Source organism: Monodelphis domestica, chromosome 1 (genome assembly GCF_027887165.1).
Source record: "Monodelphis domestica isolate mMonDom1 chromosome 1, mMonDom1.pri, whole genome shotgun sequence".
Lineage (NCBI taxonomy): Eukaryota > Metazoa > Chordata > Mammalia > Didelphimorphia > Didelphidae > Monodelphis > Monodelphis domestica.
The window spans coordinates 736,701,657-736,725,527 of NC_077227.1; positions in this window are offsets into that span (position 1 = coordinate 736,701,657).

Sequence of the window (23,871 nt, forward strand, 5' to 3'; positions counted from 1 at the left end):
ACAAAGCCTGGGAACCTCGGAATCTCCCTTCCAAGGAGACACACACTCAACTTGATGTCTAACTTGAATCCTTCTTGTTTTAAATTAAATCAATGTTTTCATTCTCCTTGGTGTAAAGATTAACCTTATAAATGGAGCCAACTCTTGGGTCATTTCTGATGAGAGAAGCTGGGAAGGGCTGTCCCTTTCCTCTAACCTAGTAGAAAGGCAGTTTGGTAAAGGAGATATTGGACTAGTCCTAGAAGACCTTGGTTCAAATATTGCCCCAGACAAGTGTGTGAACTTGAACCAGTTACATAACCTCTCTTGGTTCCCTTTTCTTATTTCATTGGACTCAATGACCTTTAAGGTCTTTCAGCTCTCACTCTAGCATTCTGTGCTTCTCCAACCCAACACATACCTCTCATGTTGTTGGGGTTTTTTTCCTAAACCCTTACCATCTGTCTTAGAGTCAATGCTGTGCATTGGTTCTAAGGCAGAAGAGTGGTAAGGGTTAGGCTAAGGGGATCAAGTGACTTGCCCAGGGTCATACATCTAGGAAGTGTTTGAGGCCAGATTTAAACCTAGGACCTCTGTCTGGCTCTCAATTTACCCAGCCACCCAGCTGCCTCCAACTCTCACTTTAACAGGCTAAAAATCCTAGAATTTGGAGTTCAAAGATGTTGCACATATTCTTGGAATTGTTCAATGTATTGATTGGTGAATGCTGATTTTTTTCTCTTTTGAATCTTTTTAAAAAATACCCTATCCTATGGAATTGTTTTCTGGGAGGGACAGAGGGAGAGAGGCTGATGGAAACTATGCTGATGTGAAAAAAAAACAAATAAAAGGCATCAACAAAAACATATTTAGAGGGGCTGCCCTCCTATTGGGGAATGGCTGAACATATTGTAGTATCTGTTGTTGAAGGAATACTATTGTGCTCAAAGGAATAATGAACTGGAGGGATTCCACGTGAACTGGGATGACCTCTAGGAATTGATGCAGAGTGAAAGGAGCAGAACCAGGAGAACATTGTACACAGAGAGGGATACACTGTGGCACAATCAAATGTAACTGACTTTGCTACTAGGAGCAATGCAGTGATTCAAGACAATTCTGAGGGACTTATGAGAAAGAGCTGTGGGAGCAGAAACACAGAAGTAAAACATGATTGATCACATGATTTGATGGGAATATGACTGGGGCTGTAGACTCTAAATGATCACCCCAGTGCAAATATTAGTAATATGGAAATAGGTCTTCATCAATTACACATGTAAAACCCAGTGGAATTGCATATCGGTTATGGGAGAGAGGAGGAAAAGAACATGAATCATGTAACCATGGAAAAATATTCTAAATTAATTAAGTACGTAAGTAAACTTAATTCAAAAACATATTTAAAAGAAGTCTGAGTCTAAATCCTGGCTGAGCTACTTCTGACAAACACAGCTTTAGATAAGACAATTCCTTCTCTGGGGCCTCAGTTTCCCCATCTGCAACAGAAGAGGGGTTGAGCTTCAGATTCCCTTCCAAGTTAAATCTTATGATAAAGTAAAACACCAGCAAAGGATCTGGGTTCAAAATCAATTTTTGATGCTGACTCTACCCCTGCCTTGGGGCCTGATCAGTCTCCTTACCTGCAAAAATGAGTGTATTGGGCTAAATGGTCTTAGAGGTTCCTTCCAAACCTAGATGGGTTCCTTAGGATATTTCTGACAGAAAGCCTGTCTTCCATGAAGGTTGCCCACTGCTACAAGGGAGTGTGGGTGGACCTAGTCTCTCCAAAAGGGAAAGGACTGAACCCTGTGCCCCGTCCCTGAATAGGCTCATGCCTCTGCCTGCATCCCGATTTCCTCCAGTAAGGTCTGCCCCATCCTGGGATCTGTCTGGAGGCCCCAGTGGGAAGGTCAAGAGAGAAGTTATTGGAAAAGGAGGGAGCAGCAGGGAGAAGGTTAGCTTGAGCAATCCACCATGTGGTGGGGGTGGAAGTGATGCTTCACAGACTGACACATGTTCTCCAGTCTTGAGCGGGTTGAAATCAATTAGCCACAGTCAGTTCCCACCCGATGTGTGACTTTCAGAGCCAAATCTCAGGCACGCTGGATGAACTCTGTAGCAATTCAGGGGGGCTGAGGAGCATGGAGGGATTGGGGGACAGTCACCTACCTCCCAGGGAAGGGATTGGCTCGGGGGAGGGTTTTGGGGTGGGGTAGAGGGTAGATACTGATGCAATGAAACAACTAAGCGTCTTTGGGAATCGCTCCCGTATCTCAGGATTGCGTCAAGGGAAGTGACTCCATTGAAGGAGAGTCCCAAAGAGGAGGAAATACTGGCTAGGAGTGTCTCTACAAAGTCTTCCTGGAGAGCCAGTTGTCTCAGATGGTCCACTGAGTTAGAAACCATGGATTAGGTCCAAAATAGATGATCCTTTCCTTGCTTCTTTTGTCTTGTGAAAAATGAAATCATCAGCAATTTCCTTTTTATTTTTTATCATCCTGAGCCTCATGGGTAATTCAGACAACAAGCATTTATTAAGCCCCTACTATCTGCCAGCCACTGTGCTAAGTAAATTTTCAGAGGCAATAATCCCCTTCCTTCAAGGAGCTCCTATTTTTCTTGGCCCAACTGTGCTTCCATTTCCATTGGAAGCTTAGATCCTGGCCAGGATCCTTGTCCCACCCCCTTGATATGGGAGCCTTCACCTGACCGATTGCAGTGCCCTCCTCCCCTAACACCTCCCCCTCCCCAACTCTCTAGCTCCTCTTGGTGGATTGACTTCCCCCTTTAGAATGGAAATGTCTTGGAGGAGAGACGCTCTCATTAGCCCTTAGTCCAGGGCCTGGCACAGGGTGAGGGCTTCCCAAATGCTTCATTTATCTGCTCAAATATGGCAGAGAGCACATGGAATTAACCAGCTCCATTCAGATCCATAGAGTGTAAATGGATCTTGGACAGCTGGGTTGAGCCCCAGGAAGTCTCATCCAGTCTGTGTGTTCCCCATTAAACAAAGAACAGCTGCTGGTTTGTGTTAGGTGGAAGAAAGAAAAGACTTCTTCTTGGCCCCAGAGGGAAAAGCAAGAAACAATAGATGGCAATTATAGATGGGCAGATCTTCGCTTAATGTAGGGAAAAGTTTCCTAATAGAACTGTAGACAAGTCAAATGAGCAGCCTCTGAGGTTGCGAGTTCCTCATTAGTGGAGGTATTCAAGGAGAAGTTTTAAAAGTATGTGTCCCAACGGGAAGAGAACTGGATTGGGAGTTGGAGTCCATGGGGGTGAATCTCTGCTCTGCATCTTATTACCTGTAGGACCTTCCTTCAACTCTGTGGGCCTTCATTTCCTCTTTGAGATGAGGGCCATTGGACTAGACAACCAATAATGTCCCCTCCAGGCCTGACGATGCCAAGATCCTAACATGAACTTCATTTTTGTCTAGGGGTTGAGCTCAGATGGCCTCTGAGCGACTTTCCAACTTGAAAATTCTCTGATTTCTCAATTCCAAAGTTGAGCAAAGAGGTACTGGACGCGGGATTTTCTCCTACTTCGACTTAACCCTTGGCTCTCCAGACGAACTGCCCTTTCCATGAAGACATGACGCCTGTGGAGTCATTCAATTGAAAAGTGACCTCTGGATGGCCCTCCCCAAGAGCCAATGATTCATCAACTCATGAGCTGGGATGTAGAGGGATCCTGGAAGCAGGCTACTGTGACCTGCTCATTGGGACCAGCTGGTGTCAATCGGCCAGGCTCTGCAAATGTCCAATGGAAGTCAAGTTCAGAGGTTCCCTTCTGGGCACCAGGAAGGACAAAACTAGGACTGGCTACGGGGACAGTGAAGGGCCTCGAGTCCACCTCTAAGAGAAGTTGTTGAAGGAATTAAGGATTTCCCTAGAGAAGAGAATACTCCTATTCTAAGGCGGGGGGAGGGCTGCTGGACCATTGGAGGATGTCAGAAAACAACTGTTTCTACACGTACCTGGAAAACTTAATTAAGTAAAGAAGAATTGCTACTAAGATAGAAGCCGACTTTTTTTTTTTTACAAATTTTAAATTTTGAGATTAAAAGCGAAAAAAGACAACAGGAAGAGGAAGCCTGGGCTCTGGCAAGGCCAAGGGCAAGCTCCCCTATCACCGAGGTGGGATAAGACCCAGGGTCAGAGTCTAAGCTCCTCATGGTGATGTAGGGCCAGTAGTAGAGCCAACCAGAACGAGAGCCCTTGGGGTGCAGGGACGATTTTGCCTTTTGTTGTTGTTGCTGCTCTTTACTTAGCACAGGGGCTGGCATATAGTAGGGGCTTAATAAATGATTGTTGGCTGAATTACTGATTAGGTTACAGATGATAAAAATGGAGCTTGGTGACTATTTCATTTTTCATAAGAAGCAAGGAAGGGAAGGACAATTTTGGACCCAATCCACAGTTGTTAGTTGTTTCTCAAGGGAGACTTTCTAGGTATCTCTAGATATTCTAGATGTTTCCTCTCTTTCACTTCCTTCCATGTAAGCCTGAGTTGGAGGAGTGTTTCCCAAAGACAATGGCTATTTCATTGCATCAGTTTGCAGGATGGGAAGAGCACGGGTCTGCTGTCCCATGGCAGAGGTATTAGATGTGGTCTGCTTGGCTCCAGAGGGTGGAGATTACAGGAAGCTTGATTTCATTTCCATTTTAGTCTAAGCCCTTACAAAGAGAGAGCTGCCCATTGTGGAAGGGGTTGTCTAGGGGGGTGGGAATAAGGCTGGTCACCTCACAGAGTTTCCAAGCTGGAGGGGACCTCAGAAGCTGCTTGGTAAAAGGCACACTTGAAAGAGAATTCTCTTCCAGCCCACCGGACAACTCAACGTGGATCAATCCATTGATGACATTTAAGTCCTCTAGGCCAGGCATTGGGGTAGCTGCAGGGGATTCACAGATGGAATAGTCTCTGCCCTCGAGGAGCTTACCTTCCATCAGGAAAGACAATTTATACAGAGGAGAATACACAAGGAAATGGGAGGTGGTGGGAGAAGGATCCAAGATGTCCCCCAACATGGCCCACTGTGGAGTCTCTTCATCATCCTCGGTGCTCTCTTCTGTCCACTCTCCAGTGTAGAAGTGAGCTTCCCACAGTGGGCCCCCAGCATGGCAGAGGTTGGGGTCTGCTGACCCCCATTCAGGATGTTATGCCTCTGGGAACGAGGCCGAGGTTCGCAGGAGTGCTTTTGGATGCCACGTTGCACTGTTGACTCATATCAGCCTTTTAGTGTCAGAAGTGCCAGGCCAGGGCCTGCGGGCAGGGCCTGTGTCTCCCTCTTACACTTAGAAGGCTCCCTGAGAAGAGTGGTCGTGGCTCTCCAAGGGCAGGGCCAGCGCCTCCTCACCAGCTCAGGGGCTCCCTGAGGGCAGGGCTGGGTCTCCCCAGAAGCTCCCTGGGAGCTCCACCTGGGTCTCCTTCCTCAGACCTTGAGCTACCCCAGGTGCTGCCCATCCCTTCAGTGCCAACCAGCATGTGGCCCTGAGGTGGGACATGTAGAAGCAACTCTGACTGCACCTGCAGCTTCCTGCCAGCCCAGCTCCGAGGCACCGAATCAGAGGGAGAGGGGGAAAGTCTCCCAAGCCTGATCTATTGCTCTTGGAAGACCTCTCCATCCTTCAGATGGACCCTTTCAGCTCCCAAATGGGGGCCTGGTGCCCTGAGTCAACAACACTTAGTACTCTGGACTCCATCCCTTCCTCCCCCCGCCCAGCCCCAACCCCAGCCCCAGCGGCCCAGGAGCCGCCAGCAGCCCTTCCGAATTACTTGTTTTTATTAAAATTCTTTTGCCCGGGCAAACCCGGATGGTCTGTGGATCTTGGACAGGGGCAGTGGGGGGAGTGGGGGTAGTGGGGAAGGAAGGACTCAGGCTGCTGAGTTCTGGCCGCCAGCATTTATTTATCCTGCCCGGTCCCAGCCAGCGATGGAGGATCAAATGCTTAATAAAAGATTTCCATCCTTGGTGACCCTGAGCCTTGGAGATCTGGAGATAGGACAGAATGAGTTGTGATGCCCAGGCCTCCCCCCTCTCTCTGTCTCTGTCTCTCTTCCTCCTCTCCTTCTCCCTCTCCCTCTCCCTCTCTCTCTCTCTCTCCCTCCCTCCCTTCCTCTCTCTCTGTCTGTCTGTCTGTCTCTCTCTCCCTCTCTCTCTGTCTCTGTCTCTCCCTCTCTCTGTCTCTGTCTCTGTCTCTGTCTCTGTCTCTGTCTCTCTCTCTGTGTCTTTCTGTGTCTCTCTCCCTCCCTCCCTTCCTCTCTGTCTGTCTGTCTGTCTGTCTCTCTCTTTCTCTCTCTCTCTCTCCCTCCCTCTCTCTCTCTGTCTCTGTCTCTGTCTCTGTCTCTGTCTCTCTCTCTCTCTCTCTCTCTCTCTCTCTCTCTCTCTCTCTCTCTGTGTCTTTCTGTGTCTCTCTCCCTCCCTCTCTTACTCCCCTCCCTTCCCCCCCCTCCCTCCCCTCCTCCTTCCCTGTCTATATCCCACTCCTCTGGTCTCTCCGTGTGTCTCTGTCTCTGACTCTATCTCTCTCTGTGACTCTCTCTGTGTCTGTCTGCTTCTTTCACTCTGTCTCTCTCTGTCTCTGTCTCTGTTTCTCTCTCTGTCTGTCTCTCTCTCTCTGTGTTTCTCTCCTTCCCCTCCCCTCTCTGTCTCTGTCTCTGTCTCCCTCTCCCTCCCCACTCCTTCCCTGTCTCTATCCCCACTCCTCTGTTTCTCTGTGTGTATCTGTCTGTCTGCCTCTTTTACTCTGTCTCTCTCTGTCTATGTCACTGCCTCTCTGCCTCTGCCTTTGCCTTTCTGTCTCTGACTTTGTCTCTGTCTCTCTGTGCTTGTCTCTGTCTATCTGTCTTTCTGTTTGTGACTGTCTCTTTCTGTCTCTGTCTCTGTCTCTTTCTCTCTCTCTGTCTCCCTCTCCCTCTCCCTCCCCACTCCTTCCCTGTCTCTATCCCCACTCCTCTGTCTCTGATTCTATCTCTCTCTATTTCTCTCTGTCTCTGTCTGTCTGCCTCTTTTACTGTCACTCTGTTTCTCTCTCTGTCTCTGTGTCTCTCTGCCTCAGGCTCTCTGTCTCTTTATGTCTCTTTGTCTCTGCCTCTCTATTTCTGTCTCTGCCTCTCTTTCTTTCTATCTCTCTCTCCAGAGATGTAGTAATCATCTCTAGTCTGATGAGTGGCTGACTTCACCCAGGTGACTCCCTGTGGGTGATCTGGTGCCAAAGCTTAGGCATGGTCAGAGGTTCACAGAACAAAGTTCTGGGGTACCCTGAGAAAAGGGGCTCTGTCTCCCCTGGCCCCCCATAGGCTCCCTGAGGGCGGCTCCCGGTTCTTCCCTGCAGAGCAGACTCTCTCCCTAGACAGTAGCTTCATCTTCAGTGTCTCCCTCCCACAGCTGGTCCAAGGCTCCCTCCACAAGGGGAGAGGAAGAGAATGACGGTGGCGCCGCCAAGAGCCTCTGTGCTCCTGGCTGCTCCCCATGCTGGCTTTTGTCCCCCGTCACTAGGTAGGGCAGCCCCAGACCTTGAGGCCCCCCAGGAAGGATGTGGGTGCCCAGAAGCTGCTGCTGCTAGGAGAGCCCCCGCCCTCCCCGCCGCTGAATCCAGTGTGACCGTGACTGTGGCCCAGGTTCATTTCCTACTGCATTTCTTCCCCCAGCTCTGGGACTTCGGGCTCGTCATCTTCTTCAGGGGTGGCCTAGAGGGAGGCTGGCAGAGGGCGAGAGTTTCTGCAGCCAACTCGAAGGCCCCAAAATGTTCATTTTTCAGGCTTGGAGGTAGGCGAGCGTTGAAAAGCTGGGCCCGGGCCCGGGCGAGGCCCCTAGCATCCATCCCACACTCCTGGGCCCAGCTTTGGCGGGACGAACCCTGAAAGAGTTTGGGGGAACAGACAAGCTGGGAGGGGGCGCGAGGGGGAGCCGTGCTCAAGGCCGGAAAGCACGGAGGCTCCAGCATCCCGAGCCAAACCCTAAGGCTCTGCATGGATGGGCTCCAGTTCTGGGCGGAGCTGCAGGGGAAAGGTTCAGATGGCGCCAGGAGGCTCTGTCCCCAGACTGCCCCTGGACTCGGGGTCCTTGGCCCCACCAAGGGCAGTTTTTCCAGGGGGCGGAAGGCAGCATTTTCAGTCATAAAAATTGTCAGCTTCCAGGTATGCTGGCAACACCCAGCCTCCGGGAAGGAGGCAGGGCCAGGTCAGGATGGAGGCCATCCCTGTCCTATGGAGGTGGAGGCCCTTCAGATCGGCCGAGGAAAAGAGGGACGAGTAGTGGAAAGACCACTGGGTTTGGAGTCAGAGGACCTGGGTTCGAAATCACCAACCCTTTGGACCTCCAGTAAATCATTCCCATGTGAAAAAGAGCAAGGACAAAATTCTGAAGCACCTACTATGTGCCAGGCACTGGGCTAAGGGCTTTGTACAAATATGGATTTATTTGATCTTTATACCAGCCCAGGGAGGTAGGTGTGATTATGATCATCCTCACTCTTGCAGTTGAAGAAACTGAGGCAAGCAGTGGTTTAAGTGACTCCCCCTAAGTGTCTGAGACTGGACTTGAACTCTGGCCTTCTTGACTCCTGGCCCTAGCTCTGCTTGTGGCTTCCAGGTTCTACAATAGAGGAGCTGGGCTAAATGGTCTCTGAGGTGCCTTCAGGTTGGGAATGATGCCCCTGGAGGAGCCTCGGCTAAGAGATTATTATGGCTTTCTGACTCAATCCATCTCCCCATCCCAAGCCCTCCTAAGTGATCCTTTCCTCAAGCCGTCAACCAATCAGCAAGTCAGAAGAGAGCCAAACGGGTCCATATGGGGGAGCCGGAGCCAGATCCAGGCGCTGCCCTCGGGTGCTACCAGCCTGGATAGGAATTGGAAGGGGGAGCGCTCACGAGGGCTGGATGAGGGGGGATTCTGCTTCCTCCATCACGTGGGAGCAGGATGACCCAGCCACATCCCCCTTGGCAGCCTGGGCCAGCCCGGGTTCAGGGTGCCATCGATGGCCTCCTCCATTCATGGACAGAAGAAATTATAGGATGTACCAGTTGAGTTGGAGGAGCATCGGGGAGCAGCCTCTGTGGGAAGTTTGGCTGTGAGAGGAGGCTCCCAGTGGTTAGCGCCCTCTCCTCGCCTGCCAGAAACTCGAACCCAATGGGCGTACCATTTTGTGTTCGTGAAGCTGGCCTCCTGGCCTGACAGATGAGGAAAGGGAGTCCAGGAGGATCTGAAGAGCTGGCCCACAGACAGCCGGACTGGGACAAGACCACAGTAAAGGGAGACAGAGGGTGGGAGTCCCTGGGCCAGGAGGGTGCTGTTGGGGCTGGAATGCTGAAGGGAGCTGAGGCGGTGGGGGGAGGGATGGCGAGAGAAAGGGGCTTCTGGCCAAGGGAGGCCTAGGAGCTTTCTCCTCCTTCCTCAGCCAGAGCTTGGGGCCAAGAGAGGCCTCCCCTCATCCCCCCACGGGACCCAGCTCCAGCCAAGGCATTCAGAATGGCCCCGTTCCCACCTGTCAGCCAGAACACCAGGGGCCTCCGGGCTGCCCAAGGGCCCCCACTGTGCGGAGGCTGGGAAGTATTTGACTAGGGCTGGGGGTTAACCTGACCACCCAGACCAAAGGCTTCCCTGTCTCTGGAGCCCAGCCCAGTGCCCGGGATCAGAGGGGGTGGGGAGGAATGTCACTGGAATCAAGCACATTTGGAATTTATTAATTTCCTCCTCCTGGCAGACCCCTCCCACTCAGCATCAAAACCCCTGCCCCCCCACCCCACCCCCCAGATTAGATCTCCACGCTCTGTGGTGATTCCTGACAGAGCTTCTGTAATTGAGCTTAGTGAGCAGGGGAGCCGGGGGAAGCTGTCCCGACATTCCAGCATTCTTTCTGCTTCCAAGACCCAACAGGGCCTGACTGCCTACAAAGGATGTAGGAAGGGAAGGGCAGAGGGGCAGAGCAACAGCCCGGGACCCAGGACCTAGCTTGGCTCAGTGGGCACAGGAGCGGCGTGATGCCCCCCTTGCCCTCGCCCATCCAGTGAGTAGAATAAAAACAGCCCCTCTGCTAGCGCTAGGGGGAACAACGGAGGCTGCCTAGCCTAGGAAAAGCAAGACGTAGAGAGGCAGAGCCTTGCCCATCCTCATACAAACAGAAGGGTCAGTAGCATCATAACTGCCGAACTGGCACGAATTTAGGGTTATTTTTATAGAAGGGGAAACTGAGGCAAACCAAGACCAGACTGGCAGGAAGCAACAGAGTTAGAAGATGACGCCGGGTCCTCTGATGCTAGAGCGCTCCACTAGGGAAGCTCCTCTGCAAACCTTAAAGTCTCACTGACCGTCAGATGGTATTATCGTTGCCGCTGTTATCGTTGCTGTCAGTTTTCTAAATGGGACGGCTCCGAGAAGCACTGTAGAGGCCACTTAGCTCAACCCTCTCATTTTATAGGGGAAGAAGCTTGGGCCAAGAGGAGGGAAAGGGATTTAATCAAAATTCCATATTCCAGGCCTTCTATGAACCCAAGTTTCCTCCCCAATAAAATGAAGGGGTTGGACTGGATGACCTCCCTGGTCTCTTCCAAAGCCAAAGCCCAGGATGCTGTGATCTTTGGCCTGATACATCTGTCACTCCATCTTGCCACCCTCTGGAGGAGGCTTTTTCCAGGCTCTCCTTTTCTCTTCTCTTCCTCCAATGCCTTTCCTCGGAGATGACCTCCCATCTGTTCTGTAGATACCTTATTTGTACAAAGTCGTTTGCATATCATCTCCCGTTAGACAAGGAGCTCCTTGGGATCAGGGATTCTTTTGCCTCTGTGTATCCTCAGCACTTATCAGAGTGCCCAGTACACAGCAGGGGCTTAATAAATGCTTATTGTCTGACCTGTCCAGGATTGCACGGCTAAGTGAGTATCTGAGGCAGAATTTGCACTCAGGTCTTTTTGATTCCAAGTCTAGCACCTAGCTGCCTCTCTTCAGAGGTTAGAGAGCCATATAGCCTCTGATGTTTGTGGCTGACAATTCCTCCCCTTTTGGAAAACTGGAGCACTAGCCCTTTTCACAATTTTCAAACATCACCAGTAGTGCTCAGAAATCCTGCCTGACAGTTCTGTCAGTGGTCAAGGGTTCAGCCTAGTGTCCAAGATGTCATGAATTCCTCGAGGGGCACTACATGCTTTCCTACTAACTTTCAACATCTCTTGGATGTCAACTCATGGTGGATCTTCTTTATTCTGTCTTTCCTATTGAGAGGTCACTCTCCTTGTCGATGTGATTTTCAGTCATGTCTGACTCTATGTGACCCCATTTGGAGTTTTCTTGACAAAGATACTGGAGTGATTTGCCATGTCCTTCTCCAGTTCATTTTACAGATGAGGAAACTGAGGCAAACCGGGAGAAGTGACTTGCCCAAGGCCACACAGATAGTAAGTATCCAAGGCAAGATTTTTTTCCTTTTTTTTACATTATTTTATTTGGTCATTTCCAAACATTATTCATTGGAAACAAAGATCATTTTCTTTTCCTGCCCCCCTTCCCACCACCTCTCCCATAGCCAACGAATGTGCAATTCCACTGGGTATCACATGTGTTCTTGGTTCAACCCATTTCCATGTTGTTGGTATTTGCATTAGAGTGTTCATTTAGAGTCTCTCCTCAGACATGTCCCCTCCACCCCTGTAGTAAAGCAGTTGCTTTTCATCGGTGTTTCTACTCCCACAGTTTGTCCGCTGCTTGTGGATAGTATTTTTTATATCCCTGTAGATTGTTCAGGGACATTGTAAAGCCATTACTGGAGAAGTCCATTACATTCAATTGTACCACAGTGTATTAGTCTCTGTGTACAATGTTCTCCTGGTTCTGCTCCTCTCACTCTGCATCATTTCCTGGAGGTTGTTCCAGTCTCCATGGAATTCCTCCACTTTATTATTCCTTTGAGCACAATAGTATTCCATCACCAACATATACCACAATTTGTTCAGCCATTCCCTAATTGATGGGCATCCCCTCGTTTTCCAGTTTTGGGCCACCACAAAGAGTGCAGCTATGAATATTCTTGTACAAGTCTTTTTCCTTATGATCTCTTTGGGGTACAGACCCAGCAGTGCTATGGCTGGATCAAAGGGCAGGCAGTCTTTTACCGCCCTTTGGGCATAGTTCCAAATTCCAAGGCAAGATTTTAACCCAGGAAGGTGATCCTTCCTGACTCTAACTTGGCACTCTATCCATTGCACTTCTCTTCCTTTAACAGAGCAAAGCAACAACCATGCAGCTCTGACTGCTCTCTCATGTCATTTCTCATCATCCCATTCACCTGAAGCTACAATCCTATCCTTTCTTTTTGCTCCCAACACTTCCCCCTCAACTCCTCCCACCAAACAAAAACAACACTCTTTCATGGTCCCAAGCTCTTTGCCAACTTCAGCTCATTTGGAATTTAGCACTCCTGACACATTTTTGTAGTCATGCTTTGATACCTAGCCTGGTTTCCACTTTCTGTATATTATTTTATTTTAAAATTTAAATATATATTTATGTTATATATAATTATTTTACATAATATATGATTGTTTTATTTATATGATATATTAGTTATGTTATTATTCACTTCCACATAGCCAATTAGCTATTGTCAAAAGGATTCCAGAGTGCCCAAACTCCCAAGATTATCTCCAAGACCAGACATCTCTCCCTTGAGAATAATATATAATCATTTACTCTGGAAACACAAAGTAAAAATTGCAGGTAGGGGAACAGTCTCTAGGAATTGATGCAGAGGGAAAGGAGCAGAAGCAGGAGAACCTTTACATAGAGACAGATACATTGTGGTACAATCAAATGTAATGGACTTCTCTACTGGCAGCAATGCAATGATCCAGGACAATTCTGAGGGACTTATGAGAAAGATGCTATTCACATCCAGAGGAAGAACTGTGGGAGTAGAAACCCAGAAGAAAAACAACTGCTCGATCACATGGTTCAATGGGGATATGATGGAGGATGTAGACTCTAAACGATCACCTTGGTACAAATATCATTAATATGGAAATAGGTCTTGATCAATGACACATGTAAAACCCAGTGGAATTGTGTGTTGGCTACAAGAGGGAGTTGGGGAGGGGAGGGAAAGAACACAAAACATGTAACCATGCAAAAAATATTCTAAATTAATTAAATAAAAATTTCCAAACTAAAACAATGCAGGTAGGAATCCAGGTACAAGCTAGCTTTCCACATGAGACTAGTCATGAATTGGGGTAAAGAGCAACACTCATTTTTCTTATCTATTCACCAGAGTCTAGTAACAAAGAGAATATCAAAGGAGGAGAGTAATCCAGAAGCTATCTCTTCTTTTTAACTAACATACAACACGTCACCCGTCACTCTACTACTGTAATGGGGAAGAGGGAGAACTAAGTGATGATGATCACATTTGATTCTTACAACAACCCTGGGTGTTAAGTACTATTATTATCCCTATTCTACAGTTGAGAAAACTGAAGCAGACAGAGATGAAGTGACTTGCCCAGGGTCACATAGGTAATAAGTATCTGAGGCCAGATTTGAACTTAGGTCTTCCTGACTCCAGGTCTAGTGCTCTACATATTGGGCCACCCTAGTTGTCCCTTCTAGTGGAAAAAGGATTTGCTGTATCATACCAAAGGGATGAGTCATGCATATGTGGCCAGACAGAAGAAGGCAGGAAATCTCTGCCCATGAACTTTGAGTTTCCCATTCGGTATCTTCTACATTTTCTGGGGGATGAAGTGAAAACTGTCCCGTGTCCAATAACCATTTTGTCTCCATGGTTACTTGTATAGGACTGTCTTTACTGACTTTTGGGGATCCCTAAATACCAGCTATACCCAATACCTATTTGTAGATTAAATTATCTGGAGGAAAAATGAGGCAAAGAAAGAAATTGACCCTCATTGGGTCAGGCTTCTAGGATCAGAATCAGATACAGGAAACCCTCTATCCCCTAGAGAAGGACAATTAGGTAGCCCAGTGCAGAGAGCATTAGATTTGGAGATAAGAGGACCTGATTACAAATACTTTCTAGCATTTGATTCTTCCCTTCTGACTGCCTCGGTATAAGAGCCTGGAGTTTTGGGGGGACCCTGAGCAATGAATAACCCTTAATAGACTGATAGCCCAAGGAGCTACCCTAGAACTCCCCTCAATTTCAATAAGGCTGTTGACAAGGTGTTGATGAGATCCTTCAGAACAAGATGGAACAATCTAGGTGAGAGGGCAGCCTGATGAGCTGAAGTTAGCTCCTGAACAGCCTAGCATCAAAGAGTGTTGATTAGATGATCTGCCTAGAGGAAGCTCTGGTAGTGAAATACCCTTGGCCCTGTCCTCTTCACAGTTTTGTCATCAGCTTGGATGAAGGCAAAGATGACATGCTTATCTAATTTGCAGATGATAAAAAGCTGGAAGGCAATCTATCGTGTTGGAAGACAGACTCTCATGATAAGATTTATAGTAAGAAGGGACCTTAGAGATCATCAGAACAACTCCTTGTTTGACAGATGAGGAAAATTAGAACCAGAAGGGTTCAATGACTTGACCTAGATCTCACAGATAGGGTTCAAATCTAGGTCTTTAGACTCCCAGCTCAGAATGTTTTTTGACTATGCCTGGATCAACATGTCAAAAATAAAAGTATGATGCCAGGATAGGAGGATGGGTCCAAGACAACAAGTTGAATTATAACTTTAGTCTTCGTACTGGTTAGAAAAAAATAAACAATGATCTAAATACAGGGTGGAAGATTCCTGATTTAAATTCAATTCAGCAAGTTTTTTTGTTAAGCACCTACTATGTGTCAGGCTTTGTGAGAGGTCAAGCATTAGTCACTAGGCATACAAAGACAAAAATTGCCTAGTTCTTCCCTCAAAGAACTTATAGTCTATCAGAAGGAAACAACATGTGCTGGACAAATGCATGTGAAATAGACACAAATAACTTGAAAATAATCAGAAAGGGGAATATTGACAATTAATGGAGTCAATAATGGCCTGATATAAGAAGTGATATTTGAGCTAAATCTTGAAGGGAGTTAGAGATTCCAAGAGCTGGAGGTTAGGAGATACGGTGCAAAAGACAGTTTGTACAAAGGCATGGAGCTGGAAGATGGGATGTCCTGAGTGAGAGAAATACAAATGGGCTAGGTTGCCTGGAATATATAGTGTGAGAGGGAGGAAAATGGGAAGAAGTCTGGAAAGAGAGACTTAAACCAGACTGGGAAGGAATTTACATGCTAAGCAGAAGAATTGGTATTTTATCCTAGTGGTAATTGGGAATAACAGAAGCCTCTCGAATAGGATAGCCATGATCAGACCTATGTTTTAGGAATATCAATTTGGCAGCTAGGCCTAAGATGGGTTGGAGAAGAGAAAGGAGGGTTGTGAGGAGACCACAATTAGAAGACCATTGGAATAGTTTGGAAGAGAGGTGATGAGACTCTAGGCTAAGGTGGTTGTGATAGGAGTAGAAAGAAAGGAATTCATGTAAGAACAATTTTAGAGGTAGCATGGATGTGTGTGTGTCTGTGTGTCTGTGTGTGTACAAAAGTGAAACCTGAAGCATGACTCTGAGCTGGAAAACTGGGTGGCTGGGAGATGATGGTATCTTTAACAGAAATAAGAGTTTTAAGGAGGAGTGGGTAAAGGAAGAAAGATAATGAGTTACACAATAGACATGCTAAGCTGTTGATGTCTATAGGACAGTGATGGCGAACCTTTTAGAGATGGAGTACCCAACCCCACCCTCACCCCACTCTCCAGACTGAGTGTTGTGCCCAACTCCCCTAGAGACCATGTGTCATGCCCTGCCCTCCCATTACCCCACACAGGGGACGGAGAAAGTGCTCCCATTGGGCTCCTCGGTGGAGGGATGGGTGAAGTGAGGAATGTCCTCAGCAAGTATAGAGAGGGGCAGGGGAGTGATCTGAGCACTCTGCTCCCCTCCAGCTCTTCCACTGGTGATCCATGAACCTTATCCCCTGTGTGCTCTGTGTGCTCCCATTGGACTGCTGGGCCAAAGGGTGGGGATGTGAAAAAATGTCATCAGGCATGGTGGAGAGGGGGAGGGGGAGCAGCTCCATCTGAGTCCCTCTGCCTTTCTAACAAACTCTGGAGAGAGAGGGTGGCTGAGTGCTCACAGAGAGAGCTCTATGTGCCATCTTTGGCTTCTGTGCTTACCATCAGTGCTATAGGATTTCCAGGTCAAGATGTCTCTTAGGCAATTGGTGATGAGGGCACTAGAGCTCAGGAGAGTGAAGAGAGGCAGATGTATAGATTTGGGAGTCATTTATAAGGACATGAGGGATGGACCCTTGCAAACAAATGAGATCACCAAGATACACTACAATGGGGAAGGAGGTGTGGTTAGAGAGAGTCAAAGAAAGAGACAAAAAGAGTGTGCTCAGGTCTACACTGATTATACACAAACAATGAGATATAAATAAGGATCCTGGAAGAGGGAACCAATAACAATTCTATGAAGAAGATCTGAAGGGTTTAAATTAGTTAACTAAGTGACACAACTGCTAACAATGTCAATTCTATCACAGGCTGTTGACCACTCTCCAGTCCAAGGAACTTCCGAGCTCAAGTCAGAGCTATGGAGTCCTCTTTCTCATTGAATCTTCTCAAAACAAGTCAGAATAAATGATATTACATAATTACGAAGCAAGAACAATTACTTAAATTGGAATTTGAGAGAAAGTAGATAACAAATTGAGATATCTCTTTAAGGTCTGCAAAAGACTATAAATATTATCTCATTTGATCCTCACAATAACCCTGAGAGTCAGGTGCTCTTATTATTCCCATTTTGCAGATGAAGAAAATGAGATAGACAGAAGTTAAGTGACTTGCCAGGGGTCACAAAACTGAGGTAGGATTTGAACTCTGGCCTTCCAGATTCCAAGACCAAATTAAATCAAACAATAGGCACTCTCACCATTTTTTTTTTTACCACTCTTAAATGAGCTGGAGCGGAAATGGCAAACCACTCCAGTATCTTTGCCAAGAAAATCCCAGATGGGGTCATGAAGAGTTGTTGGACGTGACTGAAATGAGTGAATTACCATTTCCCAAGATTCCTGAAATGGAAGTCTACGTATCTCTGCTCCCTAGGTTGCTTTCCAGCTTGGTGTTGCTGGCTAAGTAATGGAAAAGGTGGGAGAGACAACCAACAAATCATACAGAAATCATCATGCCTGGAGGGTGCTGTCTTTTGAAGCAGAAACGCTGAAGCATTGCAAACACCTTATTTTGTCCTCTTGGGAGCCATAGTGTGAGAACTATTTCTCCTGGGAGTGCTAGTCTTGACATGAGCCACATGTAGCTGAGGGAGAATGCTTCCTGCCCTTTTACTGTTGTAGAATAGAGGCAGTCTCCATTTTGCACTCTCTCCTCTTCTGCTACCCAGTCTTGAGCCCATGTTCATCCCCAACCTGAGACACCTCTCTTCCTTCCACAGTGCATATCCTGTAAGCTGCTAAAGTAGTGCACAAGCTTCTAGGACATGCTGTCCCCATAGAAAATGAGAGGCAGACACATCCCCTAGCAGATGCAGCCATAGGGGTGTAGGGTCCAAATCCATTGCCATCTGGCCTCTCTCTTCAATGGAAACTGTTCCCTTCATGGGTGATCCCTTGAATGCCGCATCTTTTCTTGGTCCTTGTCCTTCTTGAGCTCTCTACAGCCTTTGAGACCATGAATCCTTTCTTCCTTGTGGACACTCACCTCCCTTGGCTTCCATGACATTGATCTCTTGAGGCCACAGTCCTTTGGTCTGCTCGACCTCCTGCCCACTATGAATGGGCAATACCAAGGTTAAAACTTGGGCTCTCTTCTCTTTTCTCTGTATACTCTCTAGCTTGGCAATCTCAGCTTCTCTCATGGGTTCAATTATCATCCAGATGTTTACCAGTTCTATAAATCTAGCCTCAGTCTCACTCCTGAACTCCACTTCTATATTACCAACCGTCTGGTGAACATCTAGACCTGGATAGGCACCTCAGACTCATCATTTCCAAATTAAAACTCATTCTATTTGCCTACAAGGCACCTGGTGGTACAATGGATAGAACACTGGGCCTGGAGACAAAAAGACCCGAGTTCAAACTAGCTCTGTGACCCTTGGCCAGTCACGTAACCTCTGTCTGCTTCAGTTTCCTCAACTGTAAAATGGGGTCCTAATAACATCTACCTCCCAGGGTTGCTGTAAGGATCAAATGAGATCATCTTTGTACAGTCAGTGCCTGAATCACAGTAGACATGTAACATTTATTTCCTTCCTTCGTCTCTCCAAGCCCATCCCTTTGACAATTTTTCCGCTTTCTATTGATGGCACCACCACCTTTCCAGTCACCCAGGTTTGGGACATTGGAGTTTTCCCTGACTATTCTCTATGCCTCAAAATCCATATCCAAATAGCTGTGGGATCTTGTTATTCCCCCATTGGCAATATCCTTCATCAGTACCCTTCTCTCTATTCATAAAACCTGAATCCTAGCTTAGGCTCTTATCATCTCCACTGTACAATCACAGTAGACTTATCACTGGTCTCCCCGCCTCCCCTCTCTTCCCTCTCTCTTCCAACCTTCAGAGGGACACCAAATTGATCTTAAAACTCAGATTTGACTAATCCCCAATTAAAAATTTTAAATGGTTCCCTGTCACCTATTGGATGAAAAACAAGTTCATTATTCTAGCATTAAACTCTTAAATTCCTAGGTACTTGCCCCTTCTTATTCCTTATTCCTCTTTCTCATACACGCTTCTCTTTTTAAAACATTCCATTCCAAGCACAGGTCAGGCACTACTTCCTAAGTGAGACCCTTCCTAATCCTCCTAGTTTCTGGTACCATCTCCCTCTTGAAACGAATTTGTATTTATTGGCATAGACTGTACATTTACTTACTTATTTACATGCCTTGTCTCCCCTCTCCTATAGAACATAAACTTTTTAAGGTCAAAGACCCATTATGTAATAGTAATCATGTATACTATGGGTGCATAATAAGTACTTTTGGATTGAATTTCATTGAATCCAGAGAGGTCCATATTCAATGCATTGGTTTCTGGGTGGCATCTTTTAAGTGTAAACCTTAAAATTTCTCAGGCTTATGAATGTTAGGGGTTTCCCCTATTGGGGAATCTTCTACTTAAAAAATTCCCTAGCAGATAGTGAGAATTGTACTTGAACGTGAGGGCTCCTTGCCTTGGGAATATCCCTACTCCACCCTACTTAGGACTGCTTTAGGACAGAGAGCTCCTTGAGAACAATGAAAAGTACTTTGATCCATGCTTATGGAAGGGACAGGAAGTTCTTTGAGTCATGACTGTTTTAGAATTGATACAATAGGATACTAAGTACCTATAAAGGTGGGGCAACTTGTAAACTACTTAAACCTAAAAGAGTGATAACTTATTCAGAGGTTTTTTTCTAATGAAATTTGTCGACACAGCAGCATTTTTTTTTCCTGACTTACTAAAGAGATTAAAACTACTCAACTGTGAATTCAAAATGGGCGGTCCTTTAGAAACATCTACAGTGATTGGTAGATGTAAGGACTTAGGGGAGGTGACAGAGAAGATTTTGCCCTTAAAAATAAGAGCTCAGGGAAGAGCTGGAAAGTCATTTTGAAACATTCAGATTGGAGAGACTCATTCTGAGGAGACTGATTCTGAAACATTCAGATGGAGGAGGGAGCTGGTGAAAGCAGATGAGATGCTGCTGGCCTGGTGTCATTAGAAATCCTTACTTAGACAGATCTTATGGTGAGTTATAAAAAACTGACTGATTTCTCTTTTAAGACTCAGGTCTAGGCCATATTGGCTTAAGGCCCTTCATACTTTTTCCTTTCTTACTCTCTCTCTCTTTCTTTGATTACTCATTATATTGTTAATTAAAATCTCTATAAAACCCAATTGACTTGGGTATTTGAAAGATTGGGAATATTTCCCTGGCGACCACCTTATATTTGATTTTAAAATCCAAGACACTGTAGTGAAACATATTTCTGCGGTCAAATTTACTCACCCTCTCTTATATCTATCACAATTTATATCTTCCACTATTTTAATCACTACAGTTTAAGACCTCAACCATTTAAAATCTCACATAAGAGAGACATTGACAAACTGCTGAGAGTCCTTCTAGAGAAGAGTGTGTTGGAGAAACCCAAGAATCATTGGTTTCCTTCAAAATCTGCTTAATAAATCACTTCCTACATGAAGATTTTATGGGCTTCTGATGCTGCCCTTTCCTTCCCTATAAACTTACCTTGTTTTGTATCTCATATGGCTTTCCATATATTTATTTATATCTATGTTATTTCCTTTGATAGAATGTAGGTTTCTTAAGGGTAGAGACTGTTTCACTTTCATCTTCGTATCCCCCAAATCTAACATCATGTTATATACATAGTCGATGCTTATTGGTGGATGAGATTTGTTCTAGCAGTCATTAAAGCAGCTAAAGCAGACTCTGTGGAGCCCTTAGAGTAGTGATGGTGAACCTATGGCATACATGCTAAAGACGGCATGCAGAGCACTCTCTGTGAGCACAAGTCCACCTCCCTGCCTCCCCAGTTTGTTGCCAGAAAGATGGAGGGACTAGGATAGAGCTGCTCCCCTCCCCATGTACACTGTGCCTGAAGACATTTTTTCATATCACCTGACCCTCTGCCCACCAGCCCAATGGAAACACATAGGGGATAAGGTGGGCAGTTTACAGGTGGCAGAGCTAAAGAGGAGCGAAACACTTGTACCACTCCCCTCCCCTTCTTCACCTGCACTGAGGACATTTTTTTTACTTCACCCATCCCTCTGGCCAGCAGCCCAATGGGAGTACTTTCTCCCTCCCCTGTGTAGGGTAAGGGGAGAGGATGGGTGGGCCTGGCACTCGTGGTGGGGTGGAATATGGCACTCAGTCTCATGGCACTCAGAAAAGGTTCACTATCATTCCTTAGAGCTTGGTTAGATATTGAAGGTGCTAAGGTCATCCACTGCATCCTGGGCTCTGGTAATGTGAGATTAAAATGAATATCCAATAACTCCAAGTATTATATTTTATAAGATTTATTAATAATCATTTGAAGTAGAGGAAATAGAAAGATGAGTAAAGTCTGAGTAAAGACAAGTTTACTGCACCACAAAAGCAAGAGAAGAGCATGCAAGGAGGGGGGTGGTTACAGAAACCTATCTCCAAAATGTAAGGATGTAATGTAAGAACAAAAGTGGGGTACTGGGAAACATAGTCCTGGGGTGCAAAATTCTAATTACACAGTCAAGTCATTCTGACTTTTGACTTGTCGCTGAACTTCTATGACTCTGGGAGAGTGAGAGTAACTTCTATCTCATTTCAATCCAATTCATGTGCAAGTCAAGACATTGCTCATGATGTCATTGACCTTCTTTGAAAAGGAAGGGTGAGGGGCAGCTGGGTGACTCAGTGGATTGAGAGGCAGGTCTAGAGATAGGAGGTCCTGGGTTCCAGGACACAGATACTGCTGGATATGTGACCCTGGGCAAGTCACGAAACCCCTATTGCCTAGCCATTACTGTTCTGCCTTGGAACCAATACACAATATTGATTCTAAGACAGAAGGTAAGGAAAGAAAGAAAGAAAGAAAGAAAGAAAGAAAGAAAGAAAGAAAGAAAGAAAGAAAGAAAGAAAGAAAGAAAGAAAGAAAGAAAGAAAGAAAGAAAGAAAGAAAGAAAGAAAGAAAGAAAGAAAGAAAGAAAGAAGGAGAGAAAGAAAAGAAGGAAGGAGAGAAAGAAAGAAAAGAAGGAAGGAAGGAAAGAAAGAGAGAAAGAAAGAAAGAAAGAAAGAAAGAAAGAAAGAAAGAAAGAAAGAAAGAAAGAAAGAAAGAAAGAAAGAAAGAAAGAAAGAAAGAAAGAAAGAAAGAAAGAAAGAAAGAAATTTTGTTTTGCTTTATTAAAATGTACCTGGAAAGCTTCCAGAATTTGGCACAATTGAATCTTGGAAGTATAAAATATATATCACACATTATTCTATACATATGTATATTATGAATATATGTTTATGTGGAGAGAGCCTTTCTTGTGCTTATTAGTAGCAGTAGAGCAAAAATGAAAGCCATTTTGGATGGGAAAAATTCCCAAAGTCCAAGAAAGCAATCGAGACCAAGGAGTTTAGTAATGAGATATTTAGCAAAGGATGCTCCCACTTCTCCTCCCAACTAATCCCATGGAGAGGGTCCTAGATGTCAGCCCTCCCTTGTCCTTCTGCTGGCACTCTCCTCTTTAGCTGGCAGCTTAGGGCCTCGGTGGACACATTCCCCTTCCTGTCTGATTCTTCTTCCTTCCTCTTCCCCTAATCCATCCCAAGCTCAACAATGACAAGCTCAGGTCCCAACACAGCCCTCCTGGTTCTGGTAAACTCTGGATGAACCCCCAGCCCTCATGAGTGAAGTGCCCAATGCCCCAGGCCAGCCTCCCCTGCCATGTGGAACTGGGGAAATGAGAAGAGACAGGGGAGTAGGTTCTGCCCTCTCCATTTCAATAAAATGAAGTCAAAAGCTGGAAGAAAAAAGAGAAATGAACTGAGAAAAAAATGAGAGAGAGAAAGGAGGGAGAGAGAGGGGAGGAGGAAGATAGAGAGATGAGAGAGAGACACAGAGAGACAGAGACATAGTGGGGGAGAAAGAATGAGACAGACAGACAGAGAGAAATAGAGGGGAAGAGAGAGAGAGAGAGAGAGAGAGAGAGAGAGAGAGAGAGAGAGAGAGAGAGAGAGAGAGAGAGAGAGAGAGAGAGAGAGAGAAAGAGAGAGAGAGAGAGAGAGAGAGAGAGAGAGAGAGAGAGAGAGAGAGAGAGAGAGAGAGAGAGAGAGAGAGAGAGAGAGAGAGATGTTAGGGGAAAGATAGACTGAAATAGAAACACATAAAGAGCATGAGGGAGTGACTAAGAACAGAGAGCAAGAAGACAGAAAGAGAAGAGAAAGTCGAGCTGAGGTTGTAAGCCAAGATGGAGTTTGCCAAGGCTACAAGATAGCTATCATCCACTAGAGAGACCCAAACAATTCCCACCCCTCAAATCTTCAGGCAGCATTTTTCCCAGTCATGGCCAGCCAATATGGTAGGACCTTGAATTTCCTGCCTGACTCCCATAGTGGCCATCTCCCAAAACTCTTCCAGAACTGATAACAACCCTTGGAGTGCTGCTGGTCCCCTAAAGGCCCCCAAATGAGAGCTGTGACACATGTCCAGGCCTCCTTGGCCCCTACTTTAAGAATCTTCCGTGGACCTCAGATGCCATCTAGTCTAACTCATTCCTGAATAAGATTCTCCTCTATGTCATCTTTGACATTTTGACCCAGCTATTGTTTGAGAGACTAAATCAAGTAAGCTGACATTGAACAGGAATAAATATGATTTTTTAAAAAAGGTAAGTTCCAAACTTCACAAGCCGAATCATTGACTGAAAAAGAAACGGGCATTGTTTTAGTGGACAAGGAAGATGGTCAGCTTATGGTTTTAGGAGCTGTCCAGGTGAAAAGGATGATGCTAATAGGCACGGGGCCAGATGGACTTTGATTGGAAGCCTGATCTCTTACCCAGGGGGTTTAATATTAAATCTTATTGAGATTAGAGCTCCAAAGGAAGAGGATATAAATGAAGAGGAGGATGAGGATGAGGATGAGGATGAGGATGAGGATGAGGATGAGGAAGAGGAAGAGGAAGAGGAAGAGGAAGAGGAAGAGGAAGAGGAAGAGGAAGAGGAAGGTGAAGAGGAAGGTGATGCAGGCTGGTGAAATTGGTCCCCTTTCCCCAGAGGGTAGACAGTGGAGGAGAGATCCCCTGAAGGAAGAGGAAGTTTCTAAGCCATGGAACATTCTGGGCTTCTGTGGGATGGCAGGTGAGTTGAGAGAACTAC